This window comes from Saccopteryx bilineata, chromosome 1 (genome assembly GCF_036850765.1).
Source record: "Saccopteryx bilineata isolate mSacBil1 chromosome 1, mSacBil1_pri_phased_curated, whole genome shotgun sequence".
NCBI classification, from domain to species: Eukaryota; Metazoa; Chordata; class Mammalia; order Chiroptera; family Emballonuridae; genus Saccopteryx; species Saccopteryx bilineata.
Genome location: NC_089490.1, coordinates 244,678,740 through 244,701,825, shown reverse-complemented (window position 1 = coordinate 244,701,825; position 23,086 = coordinate 244,678,740). Strand labels below are relative to the sequence as shown.

At 40.8% G+C, this 23,086-nt stretch overlaps 1 protein-coding gene across 2 annotated transcripts in view; it reads left to right on the top strand.

The window, feature by feature from the left end:
• The window catches only part of DAB2 (DAB adaptor protein 2), a 184,319-nt gene that overhangs the window by 23,316 nt on the left and 137,917 nt on the right, over positions 1-23,086 (top strand). Inside the window, exon 2 of one of the 2 annotated variants that reach the window (XM_066240189.1) lies at positions 5,633-5,724. The exons of the other annotated variant lie outside the window; for it this stretch is intronic. The gene's annotated coding sequence lies outside the window, so the exon portion shown is untranslated. The remainder of the gene's footprint in view (positions 1-5,632; positions 5,725-23,086) is intronic. 2 annotated transcript variants of the gene reach the window in all.

The following is a 23,086-nucleotide window of genomic DNA, read 5'->3' as shown; positions in this document are numbered from 1 at the left end:
ATGCCAAAAAGTGAGAACAGCCATTTGCAGTAATTTTTTTTTTACCCCACACATGGTATAATATTTATTTTACAACCTCTCTTATGGACTTATGTGGATCATTCTTGTAATTTTTCTAGGAAAATAAATCCCAAAGGAAGCAGTCATAAAATACAAAAAACAAATCACTAAATAGTGAAAAATAAGGTAACGGGCAGAAACGAGCATTGTGTGGGGAAAGCACAAGCCATCAAAGAAAGGTCCACGCGAGACTCCCTGGGTGAGCAAACGTGCTAGGAAAGGGATATCTGTATCTGTCAGGAAAGTTCAACAAGGCCAATGAACTCGCTGTCTGAGCCTCAAGAAGTTCCAAATGAAATGCCTGCATGGCTTCCACAAAACAACACACTCTGTCCAGATTCACTCTTAGTCCTTCAAAGCCAACCCAAATGCAGCTACAGAGTGCCTGCACAATGAACAGTTTACAAATCTCCTGTTCCAAGGACATATTGAGGCAATCAAGGGGAGTTTACACTTGTAGCTGTGAAGAATTTCAGTTATGCATAATAAAACACAGCAAGGAGTTCGAGGCTTTTCAGCTTCAAAACCCAAATTCTGTTCTTGTTCTATGCAATGACTGATAATAGCATTTTTCTGCCCTTGCTGCTGACAAAAATGAAATGTGGGTGTTGTTTTTGTGCCTCTGACAGCACATGTTATGCAAAGAAAAATAAATTAATCCTTCATAAATTTTATCCATTAGCTTCCTTTGATATTTCAGTATTTCAATTAAATAAGAATATGTAAATTTAAAAAGGAGTCATCTTCCTAAATCCAGCTGACATAGATATTGGCAAAGAGGGAAAAAATAAGAGTAAAATAATTATGATTGTTTTCTTCTTTGTTAAAATGTTGTTTTTTTCCCATAGAGATTAAGGAACCTTCTTTCTCTTTTATCTGTCAAATTTCCACAAGTATGTGGTTATGCTTTCTAACCTCTACTTGAATATGTAGCAGTAAAATGTCAGATTTATTTGTTCACAAATATTTATTAAACATCAATTATGGGCCAAAGACTGTGCAGGAAATGGGTGATAAACAGATACCAACGGAGGGATTATTACTCAACTGCTCAACTATTTTACAGACTCTATTTAAAGATTACTTTGTTTGTTCTTTTCAAGCTTCTACCTACTTTTGTGCTATTCTAACTCTTGGATCCCAAGAAAATATTTGGAACACCTCTATTTCCTGTGAGAGTTCTATACCTCTTAGGTCAGGGAAGGACATTTTTAGAGACCCTGTTACCTTAGGTAGGATTGTGTCCTCAAAAAGGTTCTTATGCTTGTTTTGGACGCTGCTGCCTGAACTCCACCGAGCAACATAATAGGTTCCATATGCCCATTTTTTTGAAGAACACATTTTCAAAGCAGCAAATGTTTTGACGGATTGGCTCTTGGAGAGCCTCAATACTCTTATAGACATCGTTTAGCATTTCACAAGGCCCCTACTGTTAAATTCTGGGAATGGGGCCAGGGTAGCCTACCTACTGGTGCTCTAAGTAACATTAAAATATTGAGAATTCTTAACCATCATGCTTAGCTAAGACATATTTGGAATGTGAGGATTTCTTTGCTGCCATGGAACCGTGTATGTGTGTGTGTGTGTGTGCGCGCCCACGCTTGCACATTATAAGGAGAAGAGGGAAAGGCCCTTAGCGTCAATAACTGAACAAAAAAGTTTAATGATGGGAGTTTTGAATGTTTAAACTTTTAACTCTTTCATCTAAAGTAGTTATTGAATTCTGATTCTAAATATATATATATGCTAGAAGCAGTGGAAAGTGACAAAAAATACAATAATATTATAATGGGTATAAAATAGGTTTAAATGCTACTTTCTTAAAGGTTAAGAATTTTATCCAGTCTTCTTGCTTGCCTAATATTATCATCTATGTGCATCCCATATCATTCGTATGAACATAAGCATTTTTGGCTCTGTCTTTGCAAATTTGCTTAATATTATATTCTTTTGGACCCTCCTTTCCTTCCTTCCCCCACCCCCCATCTTGGGATTCTAAATCAGTAGATCTGGGTTGGGCCCTAGAATTTCTATTTATAAGAACTACTTTAAACAAGAGAAGGAAATATGAGTGAAGTTGAACTTTTTATGTAAAGTCAGAGTTTATTTATCAATGGAAATATGTACAAAGAACTTTCAAATAAAATATGTGCTGACATTCCTTATACATGCAGACACTGGCTGGCTAAATGAGATGATATTGATAATAAAATATTTAAAAAAAAGAAATCACTTCAAGCCTATGTCAGGACTCAATATGCAACTTTTAGAAAATTTTAGAAAACACTTAAAAAGGCAAAAATTAAGATTATATTTGTGTACAGCCACCAAATATACTATTTATAATTATTTTTCTTTTAACTTATCAGCTTCTGAATTCTTCCACACAATCTATACTTTTGTTAAAATCTTATTAATATCTCTGCATTCTCAGTCCATGTGTAACAAAAATATCATAAACTGGGTGGCTTATAAACAATAAAAATTATTTCTCACATTTTTGCAAGCTGGGAAGTCCAAGGTCAGGGTGCCAGCAGACTATGTCTAGTAAAAACTTTCTATTTGGTTCATAGATGGTGTCTTCTAGCCATAACCGCACGTGGCTGGAAGGGCAAGGGAACTCTCTGGGGTCTGTTTTATAAGGGTACTAATTCCATTCATGAGGGCTCCACCCTCATGACCTAATCATATCCTGAAGACCCCACTTCCAAATACCATCACATTGAGGATCAGATTTTAACATAAAAATTTTGTTGAGATACAAATATTTAATCTATAGCATGCCTGTTTGAAAAAAATATTATTAATATATACAATGGTCTGAGAGTTCAAAGTGATAAAATTAAATGATTATTCATGATAAAAAATGATTCATCACGGTAACATATTTCCTTACAGATAGGGATTATTAGATAAGGTGTATAAAAAATATAAGATAAAATGTTAAGAGTTATTGCTCACTAAAGCATAATACAATCGAATAGTCTCAAAATAACACAACGGACATGTTTCACTTGATTTATTAAATATAGAGTGCATAAGGGGGCAATATAGCAAAAACATGCAGTCAAATGTCTAAACTGAAATTCCAGTTACACCCTTAAGAGCATTGAGATCTTAAGCCTGTTATGTTCTCTAACCAATTTTTCCTCATTTGTTAGAAGAAAGATCTACCATCCCTGGTTGGTATGCTCAAGGGTAGAGTGTTGGTCCAGCTTATGGATATCCCGGGTTCAATTTCAGGTCAGGGCACACCCGAGAAGTGACCATCTGCTGCTTCTCTAGCCCTTCCCCTTCCCTTTCTATCTCTCTTTTTCTTTCCTTCCCACAGCCGTGGCTCAATTGGTTCGAGCACATCGGCCTGGGCACTGAGGATGGTTCTGTGGAGCCTCCACTTCATGCACTAAAAATAGCTTAGTTGTAAGCATGGCCCCAGATGGGCTGAGCATCAGTCCCAGACAGGGGTTGCCAAGTGAATCCCAGTCAGGCGCATGTGGGAGTCTGTCTTCCTATCTTCCCTCCTCTTACTCAAAAAAAGAAGAAAAAAAAGAAGAAAGGTCTACCTCACAGAACTGATTTGAGATTTAGGGTGATGATCTTCGTGTAGTTAGGTACCCATAAATTTTAAGGTTTATCATTATTAGTAGTACTGTTATTGAAATAATAATAATGGCCTACTATTGACCAGGCATGGTCTAAGTCTTCTGTTCTATGAAGAGCCTAGTAGAATTGACAGAAAATAAACAAGCACTGAACATCAAGAAAACATATTTTTAGATATTTCTAAATGCTTAGAAGAAAGCAAAACAGGGTGATGGGCTAGGAGTAACTAGGAGGCGTGGGCCTCAGCAGAGATGGCCAGGAAAGGCTATTCCAGGAGAGGTAACAATGCTTTCCTAAGAGTGAACGATGAATGGGAGCCCATTGTCCAAGGATACAGAGGGAGCATTTCAGGCAAAGGTGGAAAGATGGTGTTAGTTGACAGATGGTGAGGATGTAGGAGGAGGGGATGGAATAGGGAATGATTAGGGAGTAGATACATGCTGCCTCGTTTGTTTCTTTTTAAACTGGAGACATACATATTTGTATTTTAAATGGTTAAAAAATAAATTATTCTTATTTAGAGGATGGAGACAGGGAAAGTACTTCTAAGTTTTGTTTTCTTTGGTCTGGTTTAGTTTTTTAAGGCTTGTTTCCAGGGTGGTGATTCTGTGTGGTTGGCATCTATTCTGACTGGTGGGAGCCCACGTCATTCATATTGTTATGTGTTTTGAAAATCACAGCTTGTATCTAACATTTATTTTTGAGTAGGAAGAATACAACTGGATTTTTTAAACCCTAGAACAATGAATGTGTCCTGCGACTTGTCAGTAAGGGAAAAAGTCATAAATTGCTGGAGTTAGAATACCATGCTCAACACTCCTCCCTTTTCATAAGTAATTATGTTGGGTCGCTGATGGTTGTTCAGCTTTCTAGCAGATTTGTCAGGCTTTTAAGTTATTGTCCACTCAGAGACAAGGACATTATCCTCTACCATAAGGAATGCTGTGTTTTAACAAATGAACAGTGATTTACATAGTCTTAGGAACCATTTCTATACATTATTATAAATTAGGAACAGCAGGTAGCAAAATTAGCAATTGCATCATCTCAGATTTATAAAGAAGAATTTTTCACAGAATTATAAAATTTCAGTATTTAGAGATTGCCATTGAAGCTTATTATTCCAGACCATCATTATAGAGATGAAGAAAATTAAACCCAAAAAAGTAAGCCACTTTCACACACACACTTAATCAAAAAGATACGATTCTAACTAAAATTGAAATTACTTAGTTCCCTGGCTTGATCTCTTTCTATACATAAACACATGGGGACACGTATGTTTGCTATATATAAAAGAAATTGGATTCTTCTGGAGACTTTAAAGGCAAAATAAATTAAAGCTCTCATTCAATCCTTATTATATAAGTATAGTTTATTGAATATTTGTCTAGGACCACATAATCTTTCTTGATCCAAACTTCCAACAGAATAGGCTTCATAATCTCTACATTTCATATTTTAGTATAGTTATAAAACAGAAAAAATGAGACGCAGTAACAGGAAGTTTGCATCTCCACTTTACAAAGGTTTGGAGAAATTGGGAATAAGTATGAATACAGGTCTTAGTCCTCAGACTGGACTCCTATATTACTCTATTTTTAAAGCTGTAAGAAACTGGCAGTTACTTGTAAAGCCTTCTGTGAGGTTATAGCCAGAGGGTATGCTATCTACTTAAAGAGGAACATGGCAATTTCAAAACTGGGACCCTCTCTCTCTTTTTTTTTTTTTTTTTTTTTTAGCCAAACTGAAAAATATTCTTTTGAAATACAATAGAATTTTCCACTGATAGGTGCTCTGCCCCAGCTAGTGAGTGGACAAAAGATCCACTAACAATGGACACTAACCTCCAATACCATCGTTGCCATATCAACTTGTTCAGAGAATGGTATACAGGGGTTGTTTGGCTTTTATGCTCATTAACGCAAGTTAGTAATAGGTAAAGAATGATGATGATGTCATTCTCCAGGGTGGCTGGATCGAGGGCTTTTGGTACCTGATGCTCAGCCGTGGCCTGAACAACATGGAAACTAGGGATGCCCCAGATCAGACCATGAACAGGTAGGTATTAAACTTGGTCTGTATCCCAGAGTTGGAGCAGATGGCAGACAGCATGTTAGGAATGGGCAACCATACATTAAAGTGCAAAGCACAAGGGAAGAGAGAAAGAAAATAAATATTTATTAAATGCTTTCTATGAACTAAACTCTGTGGGAGTCACTTTGAACATTATGTCATTTAAGTTTCCCAACATCCTTTGAAGAATAGATTATAGCTATTTCATAAAGAAAGAAAATGAGGATCAGGGAGGTTAAATAACTTCCTTAAAATTAGATGGTTACTCAGTGGAGCAGCTAGAATTTGAACCAATTCCAAGCCAAAGCTTCTCCCACTGAACTGAGACTTAAGTGCATAACCTGTTTCTATACCCAAGGAGGGCATCTAGGTATCAGAAGCAAGACAACATTTGTGAGTTTAGTCAAGTAATTCCAAAGAAAGGTTTGTGAGCTGCTGTGTTGTTTTTTTTTTGAAACAAGAGCTTGCCTAGTTTTAAACATGACATTCATATTATATTGTAGACCTGGGATTAAATATTTTAGTTTCTCTTTCTTGCAACATTAAAAATGTGGCCAAGTGTCAGGGAAAAAAATGTCTTGTCCCTAAAAGTGAGGGTTAAAAAATAAATTGGTACTTGTACCAGCTGCTGATATGAACATCACTGCCTCACAACTCTCAAACCCAAATATTTCCTGCATCTTCTCTGCCCTACCAGGAATTGCTGCTACCGAACATTAGTTTGATAAATTTTCACTTCTCAAATTCAACTTTTCAGTTCTTATAACAAATCAAGTTGTATTAACTGATATGTGGAAAATGTCAAGCTTTGGGTACAGCCCATTGTCTCAACAATAGTTGTCTTTGTAGACAAAATAACCAGCTCTGTCTTTGCTCCAGTGAGTAAGCATAAAAATGGGTTATGCTTCAAGGAGCCACATAATAAAGCAGGAAATTAAATTTTAAAGGCTGTTTTCCTTATGGTCAGGTACCAGCAAGATCTGATAATACAGACCCAAAGACATTGTCCCATTTTGAGAATCAGTACACCCACGACACATTTAATCCAGTAGCTCTCTTTTCTTAATGAATATTAAGTGGAAGGAGTCCTGTTATACCAAAAGGGTCATCAGAACACTAGCCAGTATTTACTGAGTATTTAATTGAACATGGGCACTTCACATTTGATTCTCATATGGGTCATGAGATAGGTATTATTATCCCTGTTGGCAGTAAGGATGTTAAAATTCAAAGATGTTACACAACTTCTCCAAGTTCACAAAGTAAGTGACAGTACAGATCTTGAAGTGGAATTGAGGTTGAACCTTCGCCATAACCGCTCAGAGGGCCCAACTTTCTCTGCATGAGTCAAATATTCAGTTTTGTCACATGCCTACTGTTCCAGGGAACCAAGACTTGGGAGGCAGATTGCATAGCCAAATGTAAAAGACTAGTATTTGATGGTGAACATGAACTTTAAGATTCACTTAATGGGTCCAACCCATTTCCCATCCAACTTGGTGACAGGCCTGCACCTCCGCAAGTGCTCGTGAATCCATCAGCCACATGTCAGCCTGAAACCTTCTTCAACTTCTTCGTGTTTTCAGTCTCAACCACCTCTTTGATAACTTCAATGATGCACAATACAAATGCCCATAGTAATAAATAAAAGCAGTTAAGACTTCTTGAGGGCTTAACCTTACTCTGTAACCATTATTGTCTTAATTAATCCTCCCAACAGCCCTGTGAGGAAGATGCTACTTTTAATATCTCTATTAGAGAGGAAGACATTGGGGCTTAGTGAGCTTAAGTCCTTCCCCAGGGGTGCACTGCTCGTAAATAATAAATGTCTTCATCTACCTCTGAGTCCACAAAGGATGCTCTCTCCCTGATAGTCCAAGTGCAGTTCTCCAGACCAGCAGCAGCGTTAGCATCACCTGAGAGCTTGTTAGAAATGCAGAATCTGTAGCCCCGCCCTGGACTTACTGAATACAAAGCTGAATCTTAACAAGATCTGCAGATGTGAGGTAGTGAGGTATGCACAGAGGGGTCAAAACCACTGCTTTCAATAACAGCTTTGACTGGGGGGGAGGGTCTTTGTGAACTGTCTGGGCTCACTCAGGACAAAGAGCTGCTTGAGACATGGGCTTTGCAGTGCTAAAACTGGGCAAGTCTCAGACCGGCCAGGACTAGTGCATTGAACCCCCTCTGCAGAGAGAACAGTGAGCATTTCCCCATTTTGTGGGCTTAAGCACATCCTGGGCAGGCTTTCAACCTGCCCTGTGGTCACAGAAACTTGCTGATTGTGGCTTCAGATAGTGCCACTGAGTACACAATATGGACAGGGCCACCACTGAGGAAAGATGGACCCTCCACCCTCAGATCCCCGAGAGTTACCACTGTTCACATCTGGATTCCTGAAATTTGACATTTGACCTAGGCCGTGACACAAAGGATCCCTTTCCCTCTCATCAGTCTTCCTCACTCTAGGACAGCGGTTCTCAACCTGTGGGTCACAACCCCTGTGGGGTCGCCTAAAGCCATTGGAAAATACATAATGCATATCAGGTATTTACATTCCGAATCATAACTGTAGCAAAATTACAGTTAGGAAGTAGCCACCAAAATTATATTTTGGTTTGGGGTCACCGCAACATGAGGAACTGTATTGCGGGGTCACGGCATTAAAAAGGCTGAGAACCAAAGCTCTAGGATAGTCACAGATCAGCACATTATAATTGCAAAGAAGAGCATACCATCTCTGTCTGATGGGTTCATTCATTTAGTTCATGAATCTGTTTTTCTAAAGCTTCAGTAAAATCTGGATATGAGAAAAACCCTTATTATTTTAATATGAATGATTTCTATAAGGAAAATTTAATCCATGTGTTCATAATTTACTCAAAGATCATAATATTATTGCATTGTAGAAACTATTCATCCTTAAACCATTGCTACAGATTACTCCTTGTGAAGAAATTGTAGAAATTGTAACCCAAATCATGGCTCAAGGTGTTGTTTATTTTCAGCAAAGATAGAAGATAAGTTCTACATGTGAGTTCTGAAAGATTTCTTTGTCCCAAGGGAAAACATTTTAAATAATTTATACAATAATATTTATACACAAAAAATATATTCAATTTTTGGTATATAAAACAAAAAGATTCCTTTTGGCTTTAATTTACTTTGTGGGTACTGAGAAGATCTTTGTATTATTCTCAACTGTTAATACCCTGTGGAGGGACCACTAAAATCTTCAGTGGCCAAGCTAAATCTCCCTGTCAGAATTTTTACTTATTTCTCCACTGAAATTCTGAACCAATTGCTCAGACCCCTACCCCTACCCGTGATTTCATTGCTATGTATATTTAGGCCTTTATCTTGCCTCTCAACCACACAGAAATTTTAAAAACAATCACTGCCATTCATTCATTTATTCAGCAAACATTTATTGTGCACTAACTCTGTATTGGGTCTTGTATACAATATAATTAAAATGTCAACAGTACCTTAAGTAGCTATTAAGCCAGTTTGTAAGATAAAACTCAGAAAAATAACCACAACATAGTATAGAATGTTTAACTGTCATTACAGATGTACATAAATAAAACTTAGACATTCAGAAGTCCAAGAAATTTATTTTCAGTGGTAGGATCAGGAAAGAAAATTAGGCAGAAAATTTTGACTTGAGCTCCTAGTGAGATTCACAGAGAAGAAAACCATATACAAAAGAAGACCCAGAGCAGGAAAGGGTAGGGCACCTCTGGGAATAAACCATGTCCAGTCTAGCTGGAGTGTAGAAAGAAGCTGTAGGAGCGATGAGGTTTCAAAGGCATTTCATAACTGATCGTGTGATTTGGGATGCGATTCACTAAAGAACAGGAAGTCATTCAAGATTTCTAAGCAAGGAATTGTCATAGTCTGCCTAAACTGTGTTCACCCAGCAGGAACATCTAGGAAGGACGGGAGGTAGCAAACTCTCATGCAGAACTTATTTGGAGGCCATTAAAATAGACCCAAGAGAAGTAATAAAACTTACATTAGCATCTCCTTCTCCCACCCTTAGCCACTGGCTGTCAGTATCTTCAAAAGAATATCTTTTTATTTTTGCTTTTCTTTCACCAAAGAGTCTTCAAATGATTCTTATTTAAGAAGGACATAGTAGGGTAGGTTTAACCAAAAAATAAAAAGAAAAACTTTGATTTCTTAAGGATACACTCTCATTACAATATGCTGGGTTCCCTGCATATAGCTTCTTTAATTCTCAAAACAGCTTCATGAGAAAAGTATTGTTATTTTCACTTCACAGATGGAGAAACTGTGCTTAGGTTGGCTAATTCCTTACTTTAAGAATATTGGGTTGACATTGTTTCCCACAGGAAGAATCCAGAATTCCCTCATTCTGGAAGAATTTATAACCTTTCTCTATTCTTTTTTTTTTTTTCTCTCTATTGATTGAGTGATTGATTGATTTTTATTTTGTAAAGGAGGGGAGGCAAAGACAGGCTCCCACATGTGCCCCGACCAGGATCCACCAGCAAGCTTACTAGGGGATGATGCTATGTTCCTCTGGGGCATCGCTCCATTGCTCAGCAACCAAGCTCTTCTTACCACCTGAGGCAGAGGCCATGGAGCCATCCTTAGCACTCAAGGCCAACTCACTCCAATCGAGCCAAGTGTGCAGGAGGGAAAGAGAGAGAGAAAGAGAAGTGAGAGGGGAAAGGGTAGAAAAGCAGATGGGCACTTCTCTTGTGTGCCCTGACTGGGAATCAAACCCAAGACATGCACATGCTGGGCCAACACTCTACCACTGAGCAAACCAGCCGGGGCCATATTTATTTATTTTTTAATTAAATCTATAAGATTGCCATTGATTAATAAGATTATGTAGGTTTCTGTAAAACATAACCTGTACATTGCATTGGATGCCCACCACCCCACGTCATATCATCTTTCATCACCGTCTACCTGGCTCCCTTTACCCTTTACTACCTTAATTCTAGCGTTCAGTCAGAACAAAGTCACGATCAGTGTTCATTCATCTCAACTGAACCCGGCCAGAGAGACCATGAGGAATGACAAGGAGTTAAGGACTGGTTGACTATCATTGGATAAAAGGCGCCAGATGACACTGAGGGGAAATGGGGCAAACAAATTAGAGTGATGATGACGTTAATTTTAATCCAAATAATTCAGAAGTTGTATGGATATAGGAGAAAATGAACCTGGCGCCTTTTAAACAAGTATTCACAATTGGATAAAACTCATTAGACTAAATGGACAAAATTAAGTAAAGTCCAATATTCTCAGGATCGTCAAATAAACTTTGGGTTTCTGTCATCACCTGTTTCTGCCATCAAGTACCCCTTAGATGGCCACCACAGTGGGTCTAATACCCAGCAGACTTCCCTCCTAACTGCACATAAATTGAAGAAATATATTTTATATTTTTGAATTGACTGTAGCCATGGAGTGTCTGGTGAAACCAGACGGGTTCGAATAATGAAAGCATGAAATCACTCCCCATTTTTCACAGGAAAGGCTAGAATATTTAATAAAAACCAGGCAAGAGCCAGGATCTATGAATTTATCAAATGCCTCCTTGGCCAACATTTGCATGGAAATAATTGTGGATTTTTTCTCTTGGCATCTCTAAATATTCCCTTTTCCACCTCAGAAATGAAGACTAACATGCATCCAGCCACACAGCTCGATGACCAGGCCGAGCAGTGCAAGAGCTCACTTTCCCTTTCTCCCCAGGTTAGACACTTCGCTAGGGTCTCTCTCTCTCTCTCTGTCTCTCTCTCTCTGTCTCTCTCTCTCTCTCTGCAGTCTAATTCACACTCACTGTAATCATTTTATATCTGAAAATAGCGCTATGTTTCCAAAAGTCATAGTTTTTCATTGCACAGGATAGTGCAGTAAACTGCCATATTCGTCACGCTTTTCCACTTCCCAGGGCTGGAAGCTGAATGTCAGAGGGAAGGCTCCCTCAAGTTTTTATGGGGTGGAAAATTTTGACTGTAGAGAAAATCAGACTAAAAATAATGTACCCAGTACCCATCCATCCATTTCACAAATAATTATAATCTACATGGCACTCTGCTAGATGCTGTGAAGAGGAAGCTTTGGAAAAGTAATTATGTACAATTACAAATTCTAATTAAGTGACACGATGTTTCTAGAGAGTAACACATAAATGACCTAAATGGTGAACACACAGCCCCCCAAATGGTGATGATGACCCTCACATGCTCATGGCCTTCCATCAGGGCAATGTGGCCATGCCATTGTCAAGTGTTGGATGGGAAATTAACTGTCTATTTTGCTTCCAACATATTATATATCAGGTATAATTCTCTTTATATCTGGGTAAATGTTTATTATATGATTATAATATTAGATGATATATTATATAAAATCACATTCCATGTGTATGCATGATTGGTAGGTAGAGAGAAAGAAAAGAAAGGGAGCATGGGAGGAAGGGAGGGCGGGACAGGGGGGAGAAAAGAAGGGAAGAGAGTGTGAGAAGAAAGCATCTGCCTTTCCAAACTATTCCATTTCTCCTTCCCCTATAAAGTAAATGCACTTGTCCAAAAATCAAAATGCAAATGTTGCATTATTTTTTTATTTAAAAAATCAGGTTTTAGTGATTCAGACAACAGGGTTGATGAGAAATAGATAGGTTGTTCTTGGGGTCTGAGGGCTCGTAGATGTCCATAAAAGAAGACTTCCTATTGCCATCTATCCCTCTATGTCTTCTCCTTCCAAGACCTTGGAGCTAGTCAGGCATGGTCCTCGTTCATGGGTCTTAGACCACGGCAAGCAGCCCGATGTTTGCCCAGGCCACTCGGGTGGTGGAAGGGTCTGTGGGAAGTGTGGGAAACCCTGCTCTGAGTGCCACCTGAGACTTGGCCACATTTGAGAGTTCTCTAGTCCCCAGTGTCCAATCACGTTTTTGAGGTGAAACCAATCTCCTTTAAATTCTCAGGAATGCCCTCCATTTTAGCTAAGACAGTTTAAATACTTCTGCAGGTTAAAACTTCAAAAAAAATTTTTTTAACTAAAATTTCCCCTGAGTTAAGAGAAATCTAGGCTAAAGAATTCAAAGCCTTATCTCTCTCCTTGGGAGGAAGATGAGAACATTTCTCTCATTTCTTTTTCTATATTGTAGATAATTATTTTTAGATGGTATCTACATCTGTATATCTATTACCTGTGTCTCTATACAGGGTGAGGCAAAAGACTCACAATTGTAAACCTACTTTTGCCCCACCCTATACCATCAACATCTACACCTTTATTATCTGTCTCCACTGTTATCTACCCATTCCACAGATTATTTCTTAGTGGATCATTTGCTATATTATGTTTCCAATAAGTAATCTCAATCAGGCATCCCCAAACTACGGCCCACGGGCTGCCTCTGGCCCCCTGAGGCCATTTATCTGGCCCCCGCCGCACTTCCGGAAGGGGCACCTCTTTCATTGGTGGTCAGTGAGAGGAGCACTGTATGTGGCGGCCCTCCAACGGTCTGAGGGACAATGAACTGGCCACCTGTGTAAAAAGTTTGGGGACCCCTGCTAGGTTCTAGTTAACCACACCAGCATTCCATTGAAAACATTTCAAAATCACAAGAATTATAGGGCTGAAAAGGCTCTCAGAGTTTACTTACTTGACATTTCCTAAGCTTTGAATATTCCAGTACACATTCACAATTTTTGGTATACCCACAGGTTATGGTCTATTATTTTCTTAATATATTTCTTCAAATTAACTTATGATTTTTACTAAAATACATTATTTTAAAAGTAAGTCTTATTACATAAGTGGAGAAAAACTTGTAAAAAAATGCTCAAAGATAAATATAATGAACAGAAAACATTGCTCAGTCCGAGCTGCTACAGTAGGCAAAGACTGAGCCTAAGGCTGCTCTTTGCCCCATTTCTTTATGTCACCACATAAAGAATTAAAAAGAAATAACTTTCTTGTTGTGTGATTTAATCTTATTTAATTCTGAGTCTATGTGTCACTTGGAAAAAACTATGTCCTGCTTTGAGAAACACTGATCAAGCTTACCCTCACTTTGCTCAGGAATCGGGCCCTGGGGGAAAAATGGGTTTATACATTGCTCCTGGCAGAGCTGAAAACAGTCTTTGAATTTCTTGACCTGGAGCTCCACACATTTACCTGCCCATGAGTTATTAAGGAAGCATCCGTGCACCTGCTGTCCTCCTCTCTAACTGATGGCAAGCTCACTGAGGTCAGGAGCCGTGCTCCCTGCACACTCTGCTGCACTTGGAGTCTTTGCTCTCTAGACACCCGATTAAGAAAGTTTGACTTGATGTGGAACGTCAGAGTGGTCACCAGGCAGTGTTTGCAAGGAAGTGAAAACCACCTCTCTGCTGCCTCCAGCTCAGGATAAATGGCGGCTCTCACTAGGCACTGTGCAGAGGCGTGGGAGACTGAGGTGGCCTCCGCCACCGGGACAGTCCTGGGGTGGCAGGAAGGATGAGAAGTGGGAAGGCAAAGAGATGCAATATTTGTGTCACTGAGGAAGAACTTACGGAGCACTGAGGAAAGAACCATCGTGAGGGCAAAAACAAATAAGGAATTAAAGGGGACCGAGGGGAAAGTGAAGGAGGAAGAAAATGAAGACTCAGAGGAAGAGAAATATGTATTGGTTCCGGAGACTAGAACTGGCAGGGAAGTTGGGGGGGGGGGGGGGGGGGACAAGCTCAGCTTAAAATGAAACAGTGAGGAACCTCAGCAGCAGAGTTTGAATGAAGAGTGGAATACTCCACCCTGGGGGACCCAGAACAGTAGGATTCAGTAGGAGTGACTCCCAAAACCTATGTCTAGTCTATGGAACTGTGTTGGCCACATTGTTTCACAGTCTCTATCTCTCACCTACTTAACTGTGCTGAGATCCTGTTGCTGGTCCAATAATTTGTTACAGGACATACTCTGGAGGGCCACAGGGGACCCTTTGGCATGGACCACCCAAGTCTTCAGGTTCACAGAGCAAATGTTGAGGAGCAGTCCACCAGGCAGCTGAGACAGAGCCAGCTCCTCCACCTGACCCGACAGAAAACTGCCTGTGTCCCCTTTAGGAATTTTCCTTGTTTCTTAACTTGCCTAAAGCCAATTTATTTGCATGAACTTATGTTTCTGAGTAAACTTCTTTCTTGGTTAATATCCATCTACGATTTCCCTTCATTGCTATTTTACCATAACCAGGAGAGAGATCAGGGCAGCTGTGTTGGCAGAATCTATTAGGACTGTGTTTTTATAAAAATCAAGCAGCTTCTCAACCCCCCTGACTTTAGTCCTCCCTTGCAGCTTCCCACCCTCACATGCCTGCCAGTTTCCCCACCCCTGCGTCTTCTCTGGACTCCTCTTATTTTTCTTGGAGATGTTTTTTTACATGTCAACCAACTACAGAAATTGGCTCTGATGTGCTAGAGTCTTATGAGGCCCCTGGAGAGGACTCACAGTTATGTCAGAAGGAGAACACTGTCCAAGTTCACTCCCAGAGAACCAATTAGCCTCTAATAATAAAACATCTCCCGAGAAGGCATTGGTCTTGGTGTTTGAACAGAAGTCACAGGCCAAACTCTCCACTTCTAATGCTCATTTTATTCACAGATATAGACATCCATTAGTTCACCCTTTTCTTATGGACTTTACAATTTCAGCATCTTCTGTCATCTAGTCAAATTCTTTGTCCTCTGAGTAATCTTGTGAAGGGGGGGATACTGATGACCCTCACTTCAGAAACTACCTCTACCCCCAAAATCTAGCACAGAAGTTGGTACAGAGCAAACGCTGAGAAGTTCCACCAAATGAATGATTCATGAGTGCCCAGGAATAGTCCAGAGTTAAATGTACAGGTAAAGTAGATGTTTAGATATCTGATAACTTCCTATAATTTAATCTATTGTTGAAGTCATATCACCTATAGAGATCTTATAGATTATTGATGATTGAAGTACTTATAGTCCATATGTGATTCTTGGTAAAAATTTTTTGCTAGTACTTTATGAATTCTAAAGCACAAAAGTATTGCTTCAACCTATATGATTTATTAGTTTAATTAAAAGTGCATATAGCCTGTGAAAGCACCGTTACTGCTCAGCTACAAGACTTTCCAAGATACTGCCTTTGCAGAGCTGTCAGGAGAAGGAGAGTGTGGGTCGGCAGAGGAGTCTCTGGGACACAGAGGAGGGTGGAGCGTGCTTACCCGTCCATAGGACGAGCCTCAAACAGGGGAGAGGAACCAGGTCAAAGCACCAATTTTACATTTCCACACACACCTGATCTTTTCCTGGGCCAGAATTGCTATCTGGAAGTGTCAGATCTGGTAGACAGACTGGAGCAGCAGGCTTCCTGGATGAGGCTCTTTGTGAGGTCAGGTGACTGGCAAGCATTAATCAGAATTGTGATTCCAAGTAATCTATCTCAATAGACAGTAGTCCTATCAATAGACAGAGATGCTCAATTCCAATTAATCACTAAAGATGCAGGTAGGAAGGTGCAGATATAAGAAAAACAGGTTGGTAAAAACTAGGCAGGAGCCGTTCTATGGTGTCCTTGGGGTATATTCTTAAAAGTGGGATAGCTGGGTCAAAAGGCAGTTCGATTTTCAGTTTTTTGAGGAATCTCCATACTGTTTTCCACAGTGGCTGCACCAGTCTGCATTCCCACCAGCAGTGCAGGAGGGTTCCCTTTTCTCCACACCCTCACCAGCACTTATTCTGTGTTGTTTTGTTGATAAGCGCCATTCTGACTGGTGTGAGGTGATATCTCATTGTGGTTTTAATTTGCATTTCTCTAATGATTAGTGATGTTGAGCATTTTTTCATATACCTATTGGCCATCTGTATGTCCTCTTTGGAGAAGTGTCTATTCATCTCTTTTGCCCATTTTTGGATTGGGTTGTTTGTCTTCCTGGTGTTGAGTTTTACAAGTTCTTTATAAATTTTGGTTATTAACCCCTTATCAGACGTATTGTCAAATATGTTCTCCCATTGTGTAGTTTGTCTTTTTATTCTGTTCTTGTTGTCTTTAGCTGTGCAAAAGCTTTTTAGTTTGATATAGTCCCATTTGTTTATCTTGCCTTTTATTTCACTTCCCCGTGGAGATAAATCAGCAAATATATTGCTCCGAGAGATGTCTGAGAGCTTACTGCCTATGTTTTCTTCTAAGATGCTTATGGTTTCATGGCCTACATTTAAGTCTTTTATCCATTTTGAGTTTATTTTTGTGAGTGGTGTAAGCTGGTGATCTAGTTTCATTTTTTTCCAGGTAGCTGTCCAATTTTCCCAACCCCATTTGTTAAAGAGGCTGTCTTTACTCCATTGTATTTCCTTACCTCCTTTGTCAAATATCAGTTGTCCATAGAACTGTGGGTTTATTTCTGGGTTCTCTGTCCATGTTTGTGGCAGCATTATTCACAATAGCGAACATCTGGAAACAGCCCAAGTGTTCATCAGAGGACGAGTGGATTAAAAACCTTTGGTACATATATACTATGGAATACTACTCAGCCATAAGAAATGATGACATCGGGATCATTTACAATAACATGGATGGACCTTGACAACATTATACGGAGTGAAATAAGTAAATCAGAAAAAAACTAAGATGAATCCATACATAGAAGGGACATAAAAATGAGACTCAGAGACATGAACAAGAATGTGATGGCAACAGGGGTGGGAGGTGGGGGGAGGGGGGATGGGGTGAAGAAGGAGAGAGGGGTTGGGGGAGGGGAGGGGCACAAAGAAAACCAGATAGAAGGTGACAGAAGACAATTTAACTTTGGGGGAGGGGTATACAGCACAATCAAATGTCAAAATAATCTAGAGATGTTTTCTCTCAACATATGTACCCTGATTTATCAATGTCACTGCATTAAATTTAATAAATAAATAAATAAACAACAAAAAATCTGATTTAAAAGTGAAAAAAAAAAAAAAACTAGTCAGGAACCTTATTATGGGTTGAATTGTGCCCACCCCACATTCGTATTGAAGTCCTACCTGACAGTCTGGGGAAGTGGCCTATTTGAAAATAGGGTCCTTGCAGGTCTAATCAGTTACAATGAGTACTACTGGGGTAGGGTGGGCTCCTAATCCAGCATGACTGATGTCCTAATAAAAAAGGGGAGTTTGGACACAGACATATCTACAGGAAGAAAGCTATATAAAGATAAAGGTAGAGACTGGAATAATATAGCGTAAGCCAAGACAAACCGAAGATTGCTGGCATACCCCCAGAAGCAAGGAGAAGTCGCGAAACAGGTTTGCCCCCACAGCCCTCAGAGGAGGCCAGTCATCCAGACAGCTTGATCTCCGACTTGGAGACCAAAACAGTAAGACACACACTTCTGTCAGAGCCACTGGCTTTATTATACATTGTTAGGGCAGCTCTAGGAAACTGATACAAACCCCCAATCAGTAAACTGGCAAAGCTCCAGAGAACTGGGAGTTAAATGGAGACACCAAGGCAGAAAGGGCCGTCATGGGGACTAGGGAGATGTGCAGTAAGTAAGGAGGGCATGACTACAACTGGTCCAAAGCATCTCAGTCTCCCCCCCCCCCATAAATCCCAAATACTGGAAGCAGGACAAACTTGACCCCATGCACTACCTACTGGTGGCCCAAACCTCCTACCACACTGAATGCCTTGGCCAGTCTAGTCCAAGGCTGTAATGGGTTAGGAACATAAGCTGCCATCTCTTTGCCTGTAGGGAGAGGTTGCGGCCCCTGTTGATATCATAGGAGGAATGCTGCATCAGAGGTCATTGCCAGCCAACTCTTGAGTTTACATTTCTTTTCTTAATACCCTCTTACAAACATCCTCAAATTTTGTTTATGATACCTAACATTCTTTAGGTTCTTACACCACCTTAGCTTTGGGGATTTAGATCTGAAATATACCTACCAGTAGCCTAGACTCTCCAAACATCCCTCTTGCAAACCCCACCCCCAATATGTATTTATTTTTTAATGCTTGAAGTTCCTTTGGTTCTTAAATGGATTTAGATCTGTGCATACCTCCACCAGCATAGACTACCCACACATTTCACAACTGTTCCCCATTTCCCATCTGGCCATTTGGGCTCCATCCTGGGCTCCGCCCTCCCATCTGTAGTTCATGTCTCCTTCTCATTGACCTCCTGTAACTGACCAGCCACACCCCCAGACACTATTTCTGCTAAGTTCTCTCCCATGGGACAAGACACCCCTCAAATAGGCAGCCAAGAGACAAATTGAGAAATCACATAAGCTAAAACAGCTGCTGAAGGATAATTTGATTATCTAACATGTTACAAGGATAGAAAACTAGTAGCTGTCTAGAAGCACCAGATTTTAGATTAAGAAAGAGTTTTAGAAAGGTATCTAATATAACCCTTATAGAATAGGGAAACAGATCAGCAACTGCATCCTGATCACAGAGCGGATGGGCACAGCAGTGTGCCCTGCCTCTGGGGGGACTTTGCTGTAGTTGGGGGAGCAGCAGATTCTACAGGGAAGAGCCATCAGCAGGGGCTTTGATGGCAATGGGAGAGAACATGAGTTCTCTGGGTACAGGCAAGGATGCGGACGCCAGCCATCAGCCATAGGCCATGTTTACAGCAGAGGCCTCAGCAACACATGCCTTCAGGGAGCAGAGGGAAGCAGGAGAGATCCCACGAAGCCACTGGTTAGCCAAGATGGGTAGCTAAGATGATCGTGTTCATGAAAAAACTTGTGGCAAAGGGTAAAGTGATGGAATTAGACTTCATTTTATTAATTTTTTTATTGAATGACTGAGGTGGCAGTCATTAATAAAATTATATAGGTTTCAGATGCACAATTCTACAACACATTTCTGTGCACAGTATTGTGTGTTCGTCACCCCCCAAGTGAAGTCTCCATTCAACACCATTATCTCGTTATAACCCTTTCTGCCTTTCCCCACTCCCTCTCCCATCACGGAGGAAGACTTGAAAAGAGTGCTGAAAGTCTTCACATACTGTGTAAAAATCACATCGGAGAACTAACATATCGAGAGTTCTCAGACTTTGATACATAAGACTCAGATTTCCACTCCTAAAGATCTTGAGTTACAGCTCTTGGAGTAGGGACCTAGGAGTCTATATTTTTAACGACATCCACCTCATCCCCTGTTTCTGATGTACACCAAAAATTGAGACTCGTTAACTAATGTGAAAAATAACAGAGACCCAGTTTATAGCCCAGGCTTATGTAACCTGCGAGTGGGTGTGTGTTTGTGCTGGGGTCAGAATACAGGGGAAAGAAGTATACAAGAGTAAAAATGAGACCTTAAATGTAAAAAAAAAATTTTTTTGTATTTTTCTGAAGCTGGAAACGGGGGAGAGACAGTCAGACAGACTCCCGCATGCGCCCGACCGGGATCCACCCTGCACGCCCACCAGGGGCGACGCTCTGCCCACCAGGGGGTGATGCTCTGCCCCTCCGGGGCGTCGCTCTGCCGCGACCAGAGCCACTCTAGCGCCTGGGGCAGAGGCCAAGGAGCCATCCCCAGCGCCCGGGCCATCTTTGCTCCAATGGAGCCTTGGCTGCGGGAGGGGAAGAGAGAGACAGAGAGGAAGGAGGGGGGGATGGAGAAGCAAATGGGCGCTTCTCCTATGTGCCCTGGCCGGGAATCGAACTCTGGTCCCCGCACGCCAGGCCGACGCTCTACCACTGAGCCAACCGACCAGGGCCCTTAAACATAAAATTTAAAGGGAAAGAAAATTTGAAGGGTTATTATTTACCATTTATAGTAATAACATTAAGTATACTGCTCATAAAAATTGGGGAATATTTTAAAATGAATATGAAGCTGAAGCATATCCTCTAATTTTTGTAAGCAGTATATTTTCTAAAACATTGGCAGATAGAACTAATACTGGATCAGAGTTTGCAGAAGGGGCTTGCACTGCAGGTGACAGGGAGACAAGGACAGAGGGCAATGACTGACGTTCATCCCTCTGCTACGGTGTGCTCAGTGAAAGCAGCACCATCATTTGAAGGACTTCCTGTAACCCCAGGTAGGACAGCTCCCAGGTTGTCAGCACCTGAGCCCTTTAAACTGCTCTATCAGCAGAACTTCCCAGTGGAATAAAAGAGCAAGTTGTCCATGGCTTCCTAGAAGGGAAACCGGAGCTGTGCAGACCAAGGTCAAGAACAAACCTGACCAAGCCCAACACTCACACCACACACACACACACACACACACACACACGCACACACGCACACACACATGCACACACAGACTTGAAAAAGAAACCCACATTGTTTTTTTTAACCATCAAAGGGTAGGAGTCACGTGCCTAATACCTTTGCAAACAGCTACTTAATCATTTTCTGCAGCTGGTGGATCCTGTTTTCTTTAGCCTTTTGGACTATATTTTTTAAAAAAAGAAAAAGAAAAAAAGCAACCACCGAGTCTGCATTGAAATCTCCAGGAACAATGAACTGTTCCCCCTTCTGTTCTCTTTTGCCCTGTGTGTGGATACACATATATTTTTCAAAACACGAAATAGTTTGAGAGCTTGAGAGAATTTTGTAAATTGTTCCTGTGAGTCAGCCCCAAGTCACCAGGAAGGAGGCCTCCCTATCCCATTCCAGTAAATGCTGTTCCCGCTCATGACGAGGCGTGTTGGCCGCTCTGAGGTCCCTGGGAATGACTTGGACCTGGTAGATGGTCCCGTGGGGTAATGCCTCCTCTGCCTGCTGGAAAGTATCATTCTAAAGTTCAAGAACAAATAGCATCCTTTTCATTTCCACTGTCAGGTCTTATTAACCAACTGTGTCTGCTGAAGACAGCTTGCCCTAAATATTAAAATGTCCATTTGAATCTGTTCTTATATCTTAGTCATCAATTTTTTTCATAGATCCACTAGCAGATATTTGCATATCTAACTTGTGCTCAGCACTGTACAAACACTTTCTGAAAATAAGCATTCTGTAGGAAATAAGAGACCTATACAAAGCCAACAATGATTGGTCTGTATAAGAGTAGATAAGTCAGTGTCAAAATTAGGTAGGCATTCAAAGTCCAAAATACTTTCTCATTTTTATAGTGTATTAGACACATAAGGTGCACTCTGTCAGACATCACGCAAAGAGGGGATGCACTGAGCTGTAAAATTAATCTTTGGTTCACATGCCCAGGGCTGCAAATGACATTGCATTCTATGAAAAAAATATTAGGCAATCAATTTAATATGTAAGTTATTCTGTCCCCACATTTTTTGCCTTAGCATGGAGGGACTTTTGTTTAACCCTGAAACTGTGAAAGTCTATAAATGCATTTGCTGTTTCCCAATGTATATTCGGATCAATACTTGTCTCATTTCATATCTATTGGGTGACCTTCTTTTAATCGCAGTAGGAGAGAATTTTTTTTTTTTAATTTTTTTTTTTTTTTTTTTTTGCATTTTTCTGAAGCTGGAAACAGGGAGAGACAGTCAGACAGACTCCCGCATGCGCCCGACCGGGATCCACCCGGCACGCCCACCAGGGGGCGATGCTCTGCCCATCCTGGGCGTCGCCATGTTGCGACCCTCCTGGGTGTCGCCATGTTGCGACCAGAGCCACTCTAGCGCCTGGGGCAGAGGCCACAGAGCCATCCCCAGCGCCCGGGCCATCTTTGCTCCAATGGAGCCTTGGCTGCGGGAGGGGAAGAGAGAGACAGCGAGGAAGGTGCGGCGGAGGGGTGGAGAAGCAAATGAGCGCTTCTCCTATGTGCCCTGACCGGGAATCGAACCCGGGTCCTCCGCACGCTAGGCCGATGCTTTACCGCTGAGCCAACCGGCCAGGGCCTGGAGAGAATTTTTTAAGAAGAAATTTGTCACTAAGTATATTTAAGCGAGACACATGATAACTTTGACCTGATAAAAATGTATTTACTTACTATTTTTAAAAATTGCAGGGCTGAATTTACCCAGGGTAAATTTTAACTGTTTGTAGAGCAGAATTTTCTGTGTCTGTCTGTGACTGAGCCACCCTGTGTCTGTGTTACCTCAGAATGGCTTAGAACCAGTTTGCCAAGACAATCAGATGCTCAAGAGATTGACTGGGGTAGGAAGCAGGAAAAGGCAAGGAAAGCCTTAAAATGGTGCAGGGCTGCTACTGGTGGGAGGAGGGGGAAGGAGAATCAGGTAGAAAAGTTGCAGATGGCACTGTAATCCCATGAGCCTTGCAGGAATTGACTTGAGTCTCCTGTCCATAGCCTGTGCTCCATCGCTGTCTAAGAGCAGCTCTTAGGAAGCATGAATTCAGCACCAACACAGTGATGGGTCTGGAAGGGCAGCACCGGTGACCCTTAGTCAGTTCTGCTTTCTCCA